Source organism: Oryza brachyantha, chromosome 2 (genome assembly GCF_000231095.2).
Source record: "Oryza brachyantha chromosome 2, ObraRS2, whole genome shotgun sequence".
NCBI classification, from domain to species: Eukaryota; Viridiplantae; Streptophyta; class Magnoliopsida; order Poales; family Poaceae; genus Oryza; species Oryza brachyantha.
This window is the reverse complement of record NC_023164.2, coordinates 11644711-11661623: the sequence shown is the minus strand read 5'-3', so window position 1 is coordinate 11661623 and position 16913 is coordinate 11644711. Positions and strand designations below refer to the sequence as shown.

The 16913-nt window shown below is 53.1% G+C and overlaps 1 long non-coding RNA gene across 1 annotated transcript in view; it reads left to right on the top strand.

Annotated features, from left to right (window-relative positions):
• LOC121053575 overlaps nucleotides 1-16286 on the top strand; it is a 29749-nt gene extending 13463 nt beyond the window's left edge. The window contains exon 3 of the long non-coding RNA XR_005811153.1: nucleotides 15846-16286. This is a non-coding gene — a long non-coding RNA (uncharacterized LOC121053575). The remainder of the gene's footprint in view (nucleotides 1-15845) is intronic.
• The last annotated feature ends 627 nt before the right edge of the window (nucleotides 16287-16913 follow it).

Below are 16913 nucleotides of genomic sequence, written 5' to 3'. Positions count from 1 at the left end.
CTGGCTAGCAAGAATCTGGGCAAGCGACGGGTTCTCTGGTGGAGGCGGCGGGGACAGCCCTCCGGTACTGGACTAGTCGGTGTCGCGGTTGCCGTGGCGGGTGTTCACCATCTGCGGGGCGAGAGGAACAGAAAGAGAAAGAAGAAAAAGAAACGACTAAGCAAACAAGGGCTTTAATTAATTAGTGAACTGTAATTGTCTTGCTTAAGAAACACACTTAAAACCACACAACTCCTGGCGGCACAACCATAACCCCACTACTGCTATGGTTCACCACTAGCCCCAAGCGAAGCAAACCTAACACACCAAAAACTAGCACACAACGACTAAAACGAAGCTAAGGGCGGCGTCTAGGGCACGGAAGGAGAGCGACGATCGACGACGGGAGACGGATCTTCTTCCTCGTCTTCAGAGCGGCTTCTGGAGTTGCTAGGGAGACCATCTTCATCTTCACCAGAAGCGGACTCGCTGCTGCTTGAGACCGAGACGACCCTGTTGCGGTTCCTTGCAGCGTTGAACGGGGAGACACCTTCCTCGGGCGCTGGGGTCGGAGAGGTTGGCACCATCTGCATCAGTGGTCTTGGTTCATCCGGGGCACCTGGGTAAGACTGAACTCTTGGCGGCCCATGGGTTCGCTTTCTTGCCGTAGTGCGACACATTGCACCTCCGGGCTCTGGGAGTCCTTTGAGCCTGGCGTTCTCCTTCTTCAAGCGGTCGACCTCATCTTGCAGACGAACGATCTGGGTGAGCTTGGCGTCGTTCAAGGCCTTGGACGCTTCGTGGAGGTCGTGATGCATCTGGTCGAGACCCTGCAGCATCGTGCACATCCTACCAAAGGTAGGGTCTTGCTCACTTCGGGCAGACCGAAACCTACTGACCATGGAGTTGGGTCCACGACCAGGGTGATACCGGTAAGCCGAATGTCGAAACGTCAGGTCATGCCTGGCCCTGAGCGTTGTCATCAGACTGTAGGCAGCTTCCTGGCAGGCATGCTCATGCGAACCTCCAGCTCCTTCTGCTTCCAAGTTAGGGAGGAAACCAGGGATTCCATGTAGCTCCAATCTGACTCGGTGGGGGAACTCGCCTTCGAGAGGGTGGATCGTGGTGTACTCCGGCTCATAGGGATATCCTGCTGTGAACGAGACTCTTGCCAACTCTGCCACGAATCCAGCCATCCCGTTTCCACGATGATACAAAGGGTGGTCAGCCATCTAATGAACACAAGGATCTGGAATCAATAGATGCAAAATTTTATTTCAAGATAAATAAATCATAAAAGAAAGAAAGTAAATAAAGTTTTACCTGTAAATCGATTTACTCACACTTTTCAATCAAAGGGGTTTTGTCTTTTTAAATCACTCACGCTTTTGAAAAGCACTAACCCATTTTCAAAACACTCCCACTTTCGCAAACTATGCACAAACATGAAAAGCAGAGGGCTCTTAGGGTTTCCATTGGGCTGATCCTACGGTCAAAGGAGGCTCTGATACCAACTTGTCACGCCCAGAAATTCCTCACACGAATTTCTGAACTTAATTGTGTATTAAATCCCTGTCCAGGACCAGCCAGGGTACACAAAAAGACAATGTCGATTACATAACCATCGTTCTTAGAAACAACTGAAAATTACACTTATTCTAGCGGAAAATGCAGCGGAAAGAAAAAGGTAGACTAGCTCCAGCGGGTACGGCTCCAGTCGACAGGCAACACTTCGACGGCGGAACAGCTCACTCCTGAGAGGCACCTCCATCGGACTCTGCATCTGGCTCTGGGTTGGGAAAGTTAAGCAAGGCTGAGTACAAACCACCGTACTCAACAAGTAACACGGACAAGGGGAAAATAAATGATGCAACGGGATTTACAAGGATAGGCTAGGGTTTGTTGCGATAAAGCAGCAGTTTAAACAAATAACAGAGCTTAAAGAATAAAGGTAATTAAGTACAGTAAAGCATAAATAAAATAAGCAGTTGTAAAGTACCACAACACTGTCCAACGTTACACCACGTTGCAACAGGCCCAACCACTACTCAACGTTACACCACGTTGCAGTAGTCCCAAGTGATAACAAATTTACTCAAGTTATTAAGGTTCACTAATCACAGTGAAGCTGGGAGTTCGCCCTTAACAGTGGGCACGGCTATTCGAATAGTTTATACTCTTATCAGAGGTGTACTACTGTACCCACAAGACACGACTCCACTACACTTGAACGTGCACCGACATACCACCACGGCATACCGGAAAGGAGACCGTGATAGGACCCGTTACACAACCCTCCCTATTTAATCGTACCACACTTCAGGTTTCACCCCCTCCCTTACACCAAGTCGGGCAGTCCCCTCTTGTGCCTTGGTAGATCCGGAAGCAGGAGAAGCTTTCGTTACTCCACGATTGCTCGTCCATACTCCATGACGCCTACCCTTGCCTGGGTACATCAAATAGTTCGAAGTCATGCTCCAAATCCCACCTTACCCATTTCGGCATGTGGTTAGCACTTAATGACTTCCAGGGTTTCCCGTGAACCGGTCCTTAATCGCCATGGGTGCGACTCTCAAAACCATGCACCCACAGCCCACCATTATCAATATTTTAGTTGACATTAACCCGAACCGGGTAGTGAATCCATGTCTCAGCTATTCAGAACTAAACATAATTATATGTGATCCCATGAGCTATTTGTTCTAAGCATGGCTAAGCATTAACCTAGGCCTGACTCTAATCAAGTTACCCCTGGTCCAGCAATGAATAAAGTTGGATAAACAACGGCATAATAATAAGGTTTACCCGAAGAAAATAAATACAGGAAATACTTTAATCAAAACAATGCATATTTGAATTATTAAAGCGGGGGAATTTGCAATAATGGGTTCAATATGTTCAAGGATGAGTGTCACTTGCCTTGCTCTGGCTCTTGGGGAACTTCGGCAACGATCTCGAAGTAAACCGGCTCTTCGGCGGGGTCCGAATCTAAGTGACAAAGCACAAAAATAAATAAAACAGGCACAAACTCTACTGAAACAGCAAAAGAAACTATTTTTAATGGATTCTTGACAATTTTATAAATTTAATGAAATTTGAATGGACCTAAACGGAGACTAGATGAATTACTTATGAATTTTAGAAGTTTTCTGGGTTTTTTAGCTAAACAGAAAAGTCCTAAATCAATTATTGCGCAATTAATGGGGCTGCTGACGTCAGCGAGGAGAGAGGAAGCTGACGGCTGACAGGTGGGGACCACCTATCGGTGAGAGAAGGGGAGAGGGAGAGACTGACACGCGGGTCCCACGGGAGGAGAGAGAGGAGGCGGACGCGGGGTGACTGACGGGTGGGGCCCACTCGTCAGCGAGAGGGAACAGAGAGGAGGGGAGCAGAGCGTGGCTCGGGCGGACGGCGGCGGCCGGCGGGAGCGGCGGGCGACGCGGCGGCGGCGGCGCACGGCGACGGCGGAGCGACGGCGACGACGGCCGAGGCGGCGACGCACGGCGACGGTGGAAGGACAGCGGCGACGGCGACTGGCGAGCAGCGACGGCGCGGCACGCGCGGGCGCAAGCAACGTCGGCGACGCGGAGGCGACGACGACCACGGCGGCCGGCGGGAGCGGCGAGCTTCGGCGCGCGACTCGGCGGCGGTCGGCCGGAAAGGGGAAGAGAGAGGGGAGGAGGATGGGAATGCTCACCGGCGGCGGCGAGAGCGCGGACGGGTCGGCGAGATCGAGGCGAAGGTGGCGATGCGGGCTGGAGCGGGAGATGGGCGGTGGCGGCGGAGATCGATCGGCGGCGGCGAGGCGACCGGGCGCGACGGCGATGACGCGACGGAGGAATGCGCGGCGCGGGGACGTTCACCGGCGACGACGAGGACGGCGACTGGTCGGCGACAGCGACGCTGAGGTGATGACGCGGCTGGACAGCGGCGAAGGCGTCCGACAGCGAAGTTGCGCGGCGGCGGCGAGAGGCAGCAGCGCGGCGGCGACTCGAGCGGACGGCGGAAAGTGCGCGACGGCGCACGGCGGCTCGGGATTTATAGGGTGGCGGCACCGGCTACGGCCGGCGGAGGTTGGAGACCGAGTCGGCGACGATGCGGTCTCGGCGGCGGCCGTTGCGGCGGCGGCGGTTGCGGCGACGGCGCGGAGTCCGGACTCGGCCGGCGCGGCGCGGGCGCGAGCGGGCGGAACGGTCACTGACAGGTGGGCCCCACCTGTCAGTGGCGCGTGAGAGAGGAGGGAGGCGACGCGGACTCGCGACGCGGGCGACGCGGCGAGCGCGGGAGCTGGGCCAAAGCCACGGCCCAGGCGGGGCACGCGCGAAGGGGGAGGTTGCCGGCGCGGCTGGGCTGGCCGAGGAGGAGTGGGCCGGCTCGGCCGGGCCGGCCCGGGAAGAAAAAGAAAAAGAAAAAGAAAAGGAAAAAGAGAGAGGGAGGAAAATTGGACTTCGGCCCAATTTGAGAAGGAAGGGAAAAAGAAAGGAAAAAGGAGGGAAAAGGAAAACCCCACTTTTGCCGAGTTTTAAATTAATTTGTTTGGCCAAATTTTATACTTCTGCAATTTAAATTTAAATCCAGTTAGTCGATTTGCGAGCCTCGATTTAATTGAATTAATTCCTTTTAGAGGGATTTCTCCTGAGTTAATTAAGCCAATTGTTGCTTACGAATTTCTTTTTACGATTTAGGCTTAGGACGAAACTCTGGGTGTGACACCGTAGCTCGACTGACGAAGGTGCGGAGTGCCTAGAGTACTGGTGGCAGCTCTTGCACCCATCGTCCGGCGTAGGGATGTAGTCGGTCGAAGACTCTGGTTTTGATTCCTTGAAGGATCATGCCATTAGCCCTCTCGACCTGCCCGTTGCTTTTCGGGTGTGCTATGGACGCGTAGCAAATCATCATCTCACGCTCCTCGCAAAAATCCTGAAAGACTCCTGAGATGAACTGCCTACCATTGTCCGTGATGATATGGTTTGGAATGCCAAAGCGGTAGATAATGTTCTGTATGAAGCCTCTCGCGTGCGCCGAGTCGATTGTGGTGACTGGTTTTGCTTCTATCCACTTGGTGAATTTGTCGATGGCGATGAACAGGTGAGTGAAGCCCCCTAATGCCCGCTTGAAGGGCCTGACAATGTCGAGTCCCCAGACAGCAAACGGCCATGAGATCGGGATAGTTTGTAGTTCCTGTGCCGACACGTGTGTTTGCCTTGCGAAGAATTGACACCCTTTGCTCTTTCTAACCAGTACGTTCTTGCGCGTCTGTGACAGTGGTTGGCCAGAAAAACCCTTGCATGTATGCCTTTCCGACTAGCGTCTTGGCTGAGGCGTCGTTGCCGCAGAAGCCGGAGTGGATCGACTCGAGGATTTGTTTGCCCTCATCGAGGAGCACGCAGCGCATAAGGATGCCCGACGCGCTTCGTCGGAGGAGTTCTCCGTCCGAGACGATGTAGCAGTATCTTCGTCTACTGACGCGTTCGGCTTCTGCTTTATCGGTCAAGAGGACTTCCTCCGTGAGGAACTTGATGAATGGTGTTCTCCATTCGTTGTTGATGACTACGACCGTACGGTCGTCAGAGCTCCCTTTGTCTATTGCTCCACTCGGGGCTGGCTTGGGTTCGCCCTTCTTTTCAACTGTTAGCTTCTTGAGGTGTTCAACGAATATGTCGGTTGGCACCTACAATCGCTTTGAGTTGAGGTTGACTAATTCGTCGGTGGCTTCATTTTTGTGCCGCAGAACGTGGACCAGCTCAAGTCCATCGAACTTATTTTAGAGCTTGCGCACCTCCTGTCGGTAGGCTTGCATGTTTTCGTCAGCACATGTCCACTCGTTCATGACCTGGTTCACTCCTCGCTAGGAATCCCCACGAACGAGCAGCCGCCTAATCCCGAGGGATATAGCCATCCGTAGCCCGTGCAGGAGCGCTTCATACTCGGCTACGTTATGTGAGGCCGAGAAGTGGGTTTGGAGTACGTACTTAAACTTCTCGCCATTGGGCGATATAAGCACCACTCCAACCCTAGCTCCCGACATGCGTAGGGAGCCATCGAAGTGTATTGTCCAGTGGGGCAGTTCTTCTGGTGCGGTTTCCAGCTGTACATCGGTCCACTCGGCTACGAAATCGGCAAGTGCCTCTTACTTGATCGCGGTGCGGGGCTTGAAGGTGATGTTGTATGGCATCATCTCCAGTGCCTACTTTACGATGCGGCCTTGCACTTCCTTATTGTGTATGATGTCACCAAGGGGATAGGACGTGACGACTGAAACTAATGGGCTTGGAAGTAATGAACACGCTTCCTTACCGTGATCAGGATGCCCTAGAGGAGTTTCTGGACTTGGGGGTATTTTAGCTTGGACTCTCCGAGTACTTCGCTGACGAAGTAGACTGGTCGCTACACCAATTTAGCGTGTCCATCTTCTTCCCGCTCGACCACGAGGACCGTGCTGACGATTTGTTCTATGGCTGAGACATAGAGTAAGAGCGGCTCGCTTGGGCTGGGCGAAGCCAGCACGGGGGGAGATGTCAAGTATTTCTTGAAGTCCTCGAAGTCTTCTTGTGCTTTCGAGGTCCACGTGAAGTGGTCGGTCTTCTTCAATAGCTTGAAGAAGGGCATCCCTCGTAGGCCGAGTCGTGATACGAATCGGCTAAGGGCCGCCATTCATCCGACCAGCTTCTGGACATGTTAGAACTCGTTGGGAGGCTTCATGTTGAGTATGGCCTGGACTTTCTCCAGGTTTGGCTCGGTGCCTCGTCGGGATATGACGAAACCAAGGAGCATGCCGGAGGGGACGCCAAACACACACTTCGCAGGATTCAGTTTCATCCTGTACCGTCGAAGGTTATTGAAGGTTTCCTCTAGGTCATCTAGTATGTCATCCTTCTTTCTCGATATGACGACCATGTCGTCGACGTATGCTTCTATGGTTTGCCCGATCTGGTTGTGGAGGCAATCCTGGATCGTTCGCTAATAGGTTGCCCCTGCTTTTTTTAGACCGAACGGCATCGTGATGTAGCAGTATGTGCCGAATGGTGTGATGAAGGCAGTCTTCATCTGATCGGCCTGTCTTAGGCTGATCTGGTGGTAGCCCGAGTAGCAATCGAGGAAGCTGAGTAATACATAGCTAGCCGTCGAGTCTACGACTTGGTCGATGTGGGGCAGACCAAACGGATCCTTAGGGTATGCCTTGTTAAGGTCCGTGTAATCCACACACATTCACCATTTGTTGTTCTTCTTTTTGACCAAGACAGGGTTGGCCAACCAATTGGTGTGAAGCGGCGAAGGCACTGCTTAACTCCTCCTTAATCACGTCTTTCTTGTCCTGTGCGAAGCGGCGAAGGCGCTGCTTAACTGGCCTAGCGTCGTCTTTTACATTCAAAGAGTGCTCAATCACTTTCCTAGGGACACCCGGCATATCAGACGGTTTCCAAGCAAAAATATGTTTATTATTTCGGAGGAAAGTGACGAGCGCGAGTTCCTATTTAGAGTCGAACTGAGTTTCTATGAATGTAAATTTAGACGAGTTGGCGGGGTCGAGGGCGATCTACTTCTTCTCGTTGGAGGTGATCTTTGCCCTCTTTTTGGAATTAGGTCGTCGTCCTCTGTCCTGTGAGTCGAGGCTTCGCGTATCTGATCCCAGCCGGCTTGCTCTTCATCCTGTTGTGCGATTTCGCAGCTTTCCGCCTCGCAGCTGAAGGTCTGGTTGATGTCGCTGCACAGGGTGATGACGCATCTGGTTCGGGCATCTTGACCATGAGGTTGGTGTAGTGCGGGACCGCCATGAACATTGCCTGCGCGAGTCTGCCGATAATGGCATGGTACGCCGTTTCGAAGTCAGCGACTTCAAAGCAGATATTCTCCATCCGGTAGTTATCCTTTGTTTCGAAGGTTACCGGAAGAGTGATATGCCCGAGTGGTGCTGCCGACAGCCCAAGAATGATCCCGTGGAAGGCTGCATTGCTCGCGCGTAGCTCCGACCTTGGGATTTTCACGTCATCGAGCGTCTTGGTGAAGAGGACGTTGAGAGCGCTTCCTCCGTCAATGAGCACGCGCTTCAACTTGACGCTTTTGACGATTGGGGCTAGCACTAGTGTGTACCGTCCCGGGTGGACCACTCGATCAGGGTGATCCGAGCGGTCAAATGTGATCGGAACTTCTGACCATCGTAGGTATTGGGGGACATCCACCGTTGTGGTGTTTATCTCCCTTGATGCGAGCTTTTGCTTCTGGCTTGACTCATATGCGAGCGGGCCACCAAAGATGTGGTTTAGCTCGGCTTGCGAATCCTGGAAGTCGTCGTCTTTCTTGTCGGCGGGCTTCGTCTTGCTTGGTCTGGCGGCCCCCGACTAGCCTTTAGCTAATTGCTCTGCGTACTGACGCATGACAAAACAATATTTTGCCAAGTGGGAGGACTTCAGGTGGTAGGGGCACTTGCTGTTCATGACTTTGTCATAATCAGACATCTTGGGACGCTGGATCGGCTATCGGTCTACGACAGCGACCAGCTCCTCGGGGTTGCATTTCCGTGAGTCCGAGTCCTTCTTGTGCTCCTTTTTCTTTCCTTTGCCGGACGCCTGTCCTTTCTCATCGTGCTTATCTCCCCATGAGGCGGATACTGCATCGGTGGCCGCTGCGTAGGAGTTAGCCATGTCGAAGAGATCTTTAACAGTAGTCGGCTCTTTCCTGGTGAATATGGCGATGAATGGCTCGTCGCATACTCCTTTCCGGAATGCGGCGATGACCACGTCATCTTTTATGTTCGGGGTGGAATCGCGGACCTCTGAGAACCGCTTGATGTAAGCCCGTAGGGATTCATTTTTCTTTGTTGGACTTGGTACAGATTGTACTTCGTCCTTGGCCTTTCATATGTGCCCTGGAAATTGGCGATGAACCGGTCGCGAAGCTCTGCCCATGAGTCAATAGACCGTTTGGGGAGCCCCGACAACCAATGTCCGGCCGAATCGTCCAAGGCAATCGGCAGATAGTTGGCCATGGCTTTGGTGTCACCTCGTGCGGCCCGAATGGCCATGGAGTATACCATAAGCCATGCTTTCGGGTCAGTGGAGCTGTCGTACTTCTTGATGCTAGTGGGCTTGAAACCAGTCGGCCAAGTCAACTGACTTAAGTTCTTGGTGAAGTCCGGGACGCCGTCTGTCATGTCAGTGTTAGAGCTCTCGGGTGACCGATGCCTAGACGCCTGGCTATGACTTTGGTGGTCCCGGTCGCGGCGACGGTCCTCCCGGCGGGTGTGGCTTTGGTGTTCAAGCTTGCGACGGAGGTTGGCGGAGTCCTGTTGATTGAGGCACCGCTTCTCAGCCCTGAGCTCTTGGCATTGCCGATCCAGTAGGTGAATCTCGTTATCGATGTGGCGTTGCCTTTCGATGGAGTCTCTCTTCTGCGCCGACTCAGGAGAGTGCCGGCGCAATTTGCTTTCGCTATGCGGCCGGGACCCAGTCGATTGCGCGAGACGTTCGCCCAAGTCACACCCGGAGTTCTGTCCTAAGCCTAAAATCATAAAAAGAAATCCGTAAATAACAATTGACTTAATTAACTCAGAAAAAATCCCTCTAAAAGAACTTAATTTAATTAAATCGAGGTTCGCAAATCGACTAACTGGATTTAAATTCAAATTGCAGAAGTATAAAATTTGGCCAAACAAATTAATTTAAAACTTGGCAAAAGTGGGGCTTTCCTTTTTCCCTCCTTTTTCCTTACTTTTTCCCTTCCTTCTCAAATTGGGCCGAAGTCCAATTTTCCTGCTCTTCCTTTTCTTTTTCCTTTTTCTTTTTCCTCTCCTCCTTCTCGGGCCGGCCCAGCCGACTGACCGGCCTCCTCTCCTTGCACGCGCTCCCCTCCGCCTGGGCCGCCGCCTCGGCCCAGCTCGCCCACAAAGTCCGTTGCCGCCTCCCTCCTCCCTCGTGCCACTGACAGGTGGGGCCCACCTGTCAGCGACCGCGCCAGCTCGCTCGCGCCCGCGCCGGCCGCGTCCGAGCCGGACGCCGCGCCGCCGCTGCAACCGCCGCCGCCGAGTCCTCGCCGCACCCGACTTGGTCTCCAACCACCGCCCCACCCTAGCCGGCCTCCCCGCACTATAAATCCCGACCGCCACCGTGCCGTCGCCCACTTTTTCCTCTCCGCCCGAGCCGCCGCCGCGCTGCCCCGTCGTCGCCACCATTCGATCTCGTTGTCGGATGCCCTTTGTCGCCGTCCAGCCGCGTCATCACCTCCGCCTCGCCGTCGCCGACTTGCTGCCGCCCCGGTCGTCGCCGGCGGGGCTCTCCAGCGCCCGCGCATTCTCTCGCCACCCGGTCACCGCCGCGCCTGACCTCCTCACCGTCGCCGATCGATCTCCGCCGCCATCGCCGATCGACTGCGCCTACCCGCGTCACCACCACCGCCTCGACCTCACCGACTCACCCGCACGGTCGCCGCCACCGGTGAGCGTCTCCTTCCTCCTCCCCTCTGTCTTTTCCTTCCTGGCCGACCGCCACCGAGCCGCACGGCGTCGCCGGACGTGTGCGGAGCTCGTCGTCGCCGCCGCCCGCTGCTGTCGTCGTCGCCTTCGCGACGCCGTCATCAAGCCGCCGCCACCCGCGCCCGTCCGCGCCCGCGCTCGTCGCCTGGTCGTCGTCGCCACGCCAGTCCGTCGTCGCCGCTTTGCCCGGCTGCGCCGCGTGTGCCGCCGCCTCGGTCGTGCACCGCGCGCCGTCGCCGGACGCCGGTCGTCACCATCGCGCCGTCGCCACTATGCCGCGCACCGTCGCCGAGCGCCGCCGCCAGCTGCCGCCGTCGGCCAAGCCGCTCTCCCCGCTCCCCTCTCTGTTTCCCTCTCGCTGACCGACGGGTCCCACCCGTCAGCCGCCGCCGCGCCCCTCCTCCCTCTCACCTCCCGGGCCCACCTGTCAGCCTCTCCTGTCACACCCGGAGTTTTTGTCCTAAGCCTAAATTGTAAAAAGAAATTCGTAAGTAACAATTGGCTTAATTAACTCAGGAAGAATCCCTCTAAAAGAACTTAATTCAACAAAAGCGAGGCTCGCAAATCGACTAACTGGATTTAAATTCAAATTGCAGAAGTATAAAATTTGGCCAAACAAATTAATTTAAAACTCGGCAAAAGTGGGGTTTTTCTTTTTCCCTCCTTTTTCTTTTCTTTTTCCCTTCCTTCTCAAATTGGGCCGAAGTCCAATTTTCCTCCACCTTTCTTTTTCCTTTTCTTTTTCTTTTTCTTTTCCTTCCCGGGCCGGCCCAGCCGAGCCAGCCCGCAGCCTCCTCGGCCGGTCCAGCCGAGCCGGCTCCCTCCGCCCGCCAGCGCGCGCCCCGCCTGGGCCGCCGCTCGGCCCAGCTCCCGCGTTGCCCGCTCGCCCGCGCCGCGAGTCCGCGCCGCCTCCCTCCTCTCTCTCGCGCCACTGACAGGTGGGGCCCACCTGTCAGTGACCGTTTCACCAACCCGCGCCGCGCCCGCGCCGGCCGAGTCCGAGTCCGCCGCCGTGCCGCAACCGCCGTCGCCGCAACGGCCGCCGCCGAGACGGCGTCGTCGCCGACTCGGTCTCCAACCTCCGCCCGCCCTAGCCGGTGCCGCCACCCTATAAATCCCCACCGCCGCCGCGCCGTCGCCCACTTTCCGCCATCGCTCGTGTCGCCGCCGCGCTGCTGCCTCTCGCCGCCACCGCGCAACTTCGCCGTCGGACGCCTTCGCCGTTGTCCAGCCGTGTCATCGCCTCCGCACCGCTGTCGCCGACCAGTCGCCGTCCTCGTCGTCGCCGGTGAGCGTCCCCGCGCCGCGCTTTCCTCCGTCGCGTCGTCGCCATCGCGCCCGGTCGCCTCACCGCCGCCACCGCCGATCTCCCGCTCCCGCCCGCGTCACCACCTCTGCCTCGGTCTCGCCGACCCGCCCGCGCCCTCGCCGCCGCCGGTGAGCACCCGCACCCTCCTCCCCTCTGTTCCTCCTTCCGGCCGACCGCCGCCGAGTCGCGTGCCATCGCCGGACGAGTGCGAAGCTCACCCCTCCCGCCGGCCGCCGTGGTCGTCGTCGCCTTCGCGTCGCCGACGTCCAGCCACCGTCGCTTGCCCCCGCGCGTGCCGCGCCGTCGTTGCTCGCCAGTCGCTGTCGCCGCTGTTCTGCCGGGTTGCGCCCGTGCGTCGCCGCCCCGGCCGTCGTCGCCGTCGCGCCGTCGCCGCTCGCCGCTCGCCGGTCGTCGCCGTCCCGCCGTCGCCGTCGCGCAGCAGTCGCCGTGCGTCGCCGCCGCCGCGTCGCCCGCTGCTCCCGCCGGTCGCCGCCGTTCGCCCGACCGCGCGTTCTGTCACCTCCTCTCTATTCCTCTCTCGCTGACGAGTGGGTCCCACCCGTCAGTCGTCCCCGCGCCCGCCTCCTCTCTCTCTCCTCCCCGGGCCCTTATGTCAGTCTCTCCCTCTCCCCTTCTCTCACTGACAGGTGGTCCCCACCTGTCAGCCGTCAGCTTCCTCTCTCCTCGCTGACGTCAGCAGCCCCATTAATTGCGCAATAATTGATTTAGGACTTTTCTGTTTAGCTAAAAAACCCAGAAAACTTCTAAAATTCATAAGTAATTCATCAAGTCTCCGTTTAGGTCTATTCAAATTTCATTAAATTCATAAAATTATCAAGAATCCATTAAAAATAGTTTCTTTTGCGGTTTCAGTAGAGTTTGTGCCTGTTTTATTTATTTTTGTGCTTTGTCGCTTAGATTCGGACCCCGCCGAAGTGCCGGTTTACTTCGAGATCGTCGCCGAAGTTCCCCAAGGGCCAGAGCAAGGCAAGTGACACTCATCCTTGAACATATTGAACCCATTATTGCAAATTCCCCGCTTTATTAGTTCAAATATGCATTGTTTTAATTAAAGTACTTACCTTATGCTATTTTCGGGTAAACCTTATTATTATGCTGTTGTTTATCCAACTTTATTCATTGCTGGACCAGGGGTAACTTGACTAGAGATAGGCCTAGGCTAATGCTTAGCCATGCTTAGAACAAATAGCTCATGGGATCACATTTAATAATGCTTGGTTCTGAATAGCCAAGATAATGATTCACTACCCGGTTCGGGTTAATGTCAACTAAAATATTGCTAATGGTGGGCTGTGGGTGCATGGTTTTGAGCGTCGCACCCATGGCGATTAAGGACCGGTTCACGGGAAACCTTGGAAGTAATTAAGTGCTAACCACATGCCGAAATGGGTAAGGTGGGATTTAAAGCGTGGCTTCGAACTATTTGACGTACCGAGGCAAGGGTAGACGTGATGGAGTATGGACGGGCAATCGTGGTGTAACGAAAGCCTCTGCTGCTTCCGGATCTACCAAGGCACAAGAGGGGACTGCCCGACTTAGTGTAAAGGAGGGGGTGAAACTTGAAGTGTGGTGCGATTAAATAGGGAGGGTTGTGTGACGGTTCCTATCACGGTCTCCTTTCCGGTATACCATGGTGGTATGTCGGCGCACGTTCAAGTGTAGTGGAGTCGTGTCTTGTGGGTACAGTAGTGCACCTCTGATCAGAGTATAAACTATTCGAATAGTCGTGCCCACAGTCACGGGCGAGCTCCCAGCTTCACTGTGATTAGTGAACCTTTAATAACTTGAGTAAACTGGTTTTCACTCGGGACTACTGCAACGTGGTGTAACGTTGAGTAGTGGTTGGGCCTGTTGCAACATGGTGTAACGTTGGATAGTGTTGTGGTATTTTACAACTGTTATTTACTTATCCTTTAATGTCTTCAATTACCTTTACTCTTTTTGATCTCTGTTATTTGTTTAACCGCTGCTTTATTGCAACTAACCCTAGCCTGCCCTCGATAATCCCTATGCATCATTTATTACCCTCTTTTTCGTGTCACTTGTGGAGTACGGTGGTTTGTACTCAGCCTTGCCCAACTTTTTCCCCCTTCAGAGCTAGAAGTTGAGTCCGATGGAGGTGTCTCTAAGGAGTGAGCTGTTCTACCGTCGAAGCTTTGCCTGTGGACTGCAGCCGTACCCGCTGGAGCTAGTCTACCTTTTCTTTCCGCTGCATTTCCGCTAGAATAAGTGTTATTTTCAGTTGTTTCTAAGAACGATGGTTATGTAATCAACATTGTCTTTTTGTGTACCCTGGCTGGTCCTGGACAGGGATTTAATACATAATTAAGTTCAGAAATTCGTGTGAGGAATTTCTGGGCGTGAGCCCGAGACCTAGGAGATCTGGACGACTGAGCCTCCGAACGAGCGGTTGGGGAACCTGTCGTGCGCTGGAGGGAGTGCTGGATCGTAGCAGTAGTCACCATAGGTAAATCTGGCTGTGGGAGCTGCTGGATGATGTCACCGAGTAGATCGGCGGTCATACGGACGTTCTGCTGGGGCGTCTTGAAGACGTCATGCCCGTCGACTTGGGTTTGGAGCAGATTGCTCTACATCTTCCGAGATTGGAGTCCCAGCGCAGCATGAGATTGCGTCGTTGGTCGTGCCCTTTCCTCCTACTCCTGGCGTTCCCTTTGTTCCTCGAGTCGGCGCTCTTCTTCTAGTCGGGCCGCCTCCCCTTCTTGCCGCTTGGCTACGGAGGAAGGTGACGCCGGCTTGCTAGCGGCGAAGACCTCTCGGGGCGGCACGAAGCTTCCGGTGCTGCTATGAGTCTTCGAAACGTCGACCAAAGGAGTCGCGCCACCTCGAGATTGGTCTTGACTTGCCTGCTGATCCGACCCAGGGGAGAGCATCTTGGTGTCATGTGACCCAGATTGGATCTGGGTCTGACCTGATTCCTTCTAGTTGGGCTCAAACCGACAAACCTGTTCGTCGGAGTCGGAGGAGCTTGAGCCTGATGCCGTCAAACTTGGAAGTCGAGCCCGGTAGGAACTTCCTCTTCATGATGTCCAAGTTGAAGTCCATCGAACTTCGCTAAAAAGAGCTTTAGATCGAAAAAGAAAAGATAGCGCACCCCCTACCTGGCGTGCCAACTGTCGACGATTGATGTCGGCAATAACATTTATGTTGGCTACCGGGCTCGGAATTAGATAGTTAAGATGAAGAGGGAGACGATTTACCCAGGTTCAGGCTCTCGGCGTGGCGAGATAATACCTTACTCCTGCTTGGCGATTGTATTGCGTAGATGAATCTCTGTTGCCCTCAAGGGGGCACCCCGTACCCCTTATATAGTGGGGAAAGGGTCACGGATATGATAGAGTCCTAATCTAACAAGACTAAGATCTATCCCAGTTCAGTTATGGCTCGGGTCCGAAGTACACGGCATGTAATCCGGTACGTACTAGACTCCTAGCCGACACCATACAGATATATTTTCCTTCCTATTCAGCACCCCATTGACCGTACGTATTCGTGTAGTCTCCGGATACCCCCGGTATAGGTATCCCACACCACCACTTCTGCATCATTGGTCATCAGCCACAGATAAAGCACTCATCATCTTTGATACGTGCATTCTATTATCCATCACTGCTACCGAGAGCACATCAGCCATCAACGAGGCCACCAACAAGGCCACGTTATGCTTTTGTTGCTTCTTTTGAATCCAAAGATGTTACTTATGTCTCAACTAATGAGTAGTGGATGAACGCTATGCTTGAAGATGTAAGGGAAGGTTTTCCATGTGGATGGTAGTCCTAATTTATGTTGGATACACGAGCTTTGCACAACTATATTAAGGGTATAAATAGATAGCGAGGGGATGGTCCCGCATAGGCATTTTGCTGAGCTCTAGATGAGACAAAATTAGGGAATAACCTAGAATTTGATTTTAGATCAAAAGTTTTACGAGAAGTGTTGTTGGAACACTTTATAACCAATAATTGATCAATAAAGTCAAGATAATTCCATTCTTTAAATTCGAGTTTCGTCAACCTGCGTTTTCAAGATTCTGAGTCTAACTGGTGACAGGCATGCTGTTAGACTGGAGGACATGCGGCGGTCCAATTTCGGGAGAGTCAGCCATCAAACTATTTAAGCAACATGGTAAGACCGGCGGTGAGGGTGTGGGCTTACATAGACTTCGTTGTTTTTTTGGTTCGAGTTAAATCTTTTAATTCGGCAAAAGATTTGGTTTTGGCTTACCTACCATTCATCTTCCTCTAGAGTTTAGATCGTGCCGAGACTAGGTTGGAGTTTGTTCGAGACTGAATATGGACTTTGGGTTCCATATATTGGAACTATGTTTCTTTCTATTTTCTATCCATCTGGTCGGGTACTCTTTTACCTTAGAAAATTATACATATACCTCATGGAGAATTAGAAGAGCCCATCACCAAACAATGCACATCTATTCAAAACCATTATGTATATTGTTTGATGAACTTTTGAATACTAAATAATTCATTACCCGGTGCCATTTTTTCACTCATATAATTAATATTTATTTTTGCTATTGATCAAACATTTGATTTTTTGTTCTTCTGCCAAACATGCGTGTAATGCATGGGGGCTTGGGGGAAGGGAGCGTGTATGAGATTTTTGACTTGCGTGCATATCTTCAGACTATCATCCAACGGTAGTGACCAGATTTGATTGATGAAATTAAAATTTTCAAACATTTGATCAATATACGGACACATTAATATTTATAATATTTGGAAGCACAACTATTTGACGGGTGGGCCCTCCTGAAATTCAAATAATAAACTACGTCTAGAATATCTATTATTTTAGTTGTTTTATTATATTTTCTGAATGCACAAATGGATTCATAGTTCAAACTAGTTAATTTGGAATTTGATATAGAACTCAAATGATTCAGCAAAGGAAAAGATATTAGTGCTGCCTTGCTTAGATGGTTTCTTTATATGAACATAGTCATTATCTCTGACGTAAAGACAGACTGGCAAACACATCTGATGCATGGGCCTGATGTCATTTTTAGTTTTTTCATGATTAATGAATCGTTATTACACACCGATCTTTTATGTGTACTGTATAGTTCAGTGGAGCTGAACTGATTGAAGCGTGTTTGCT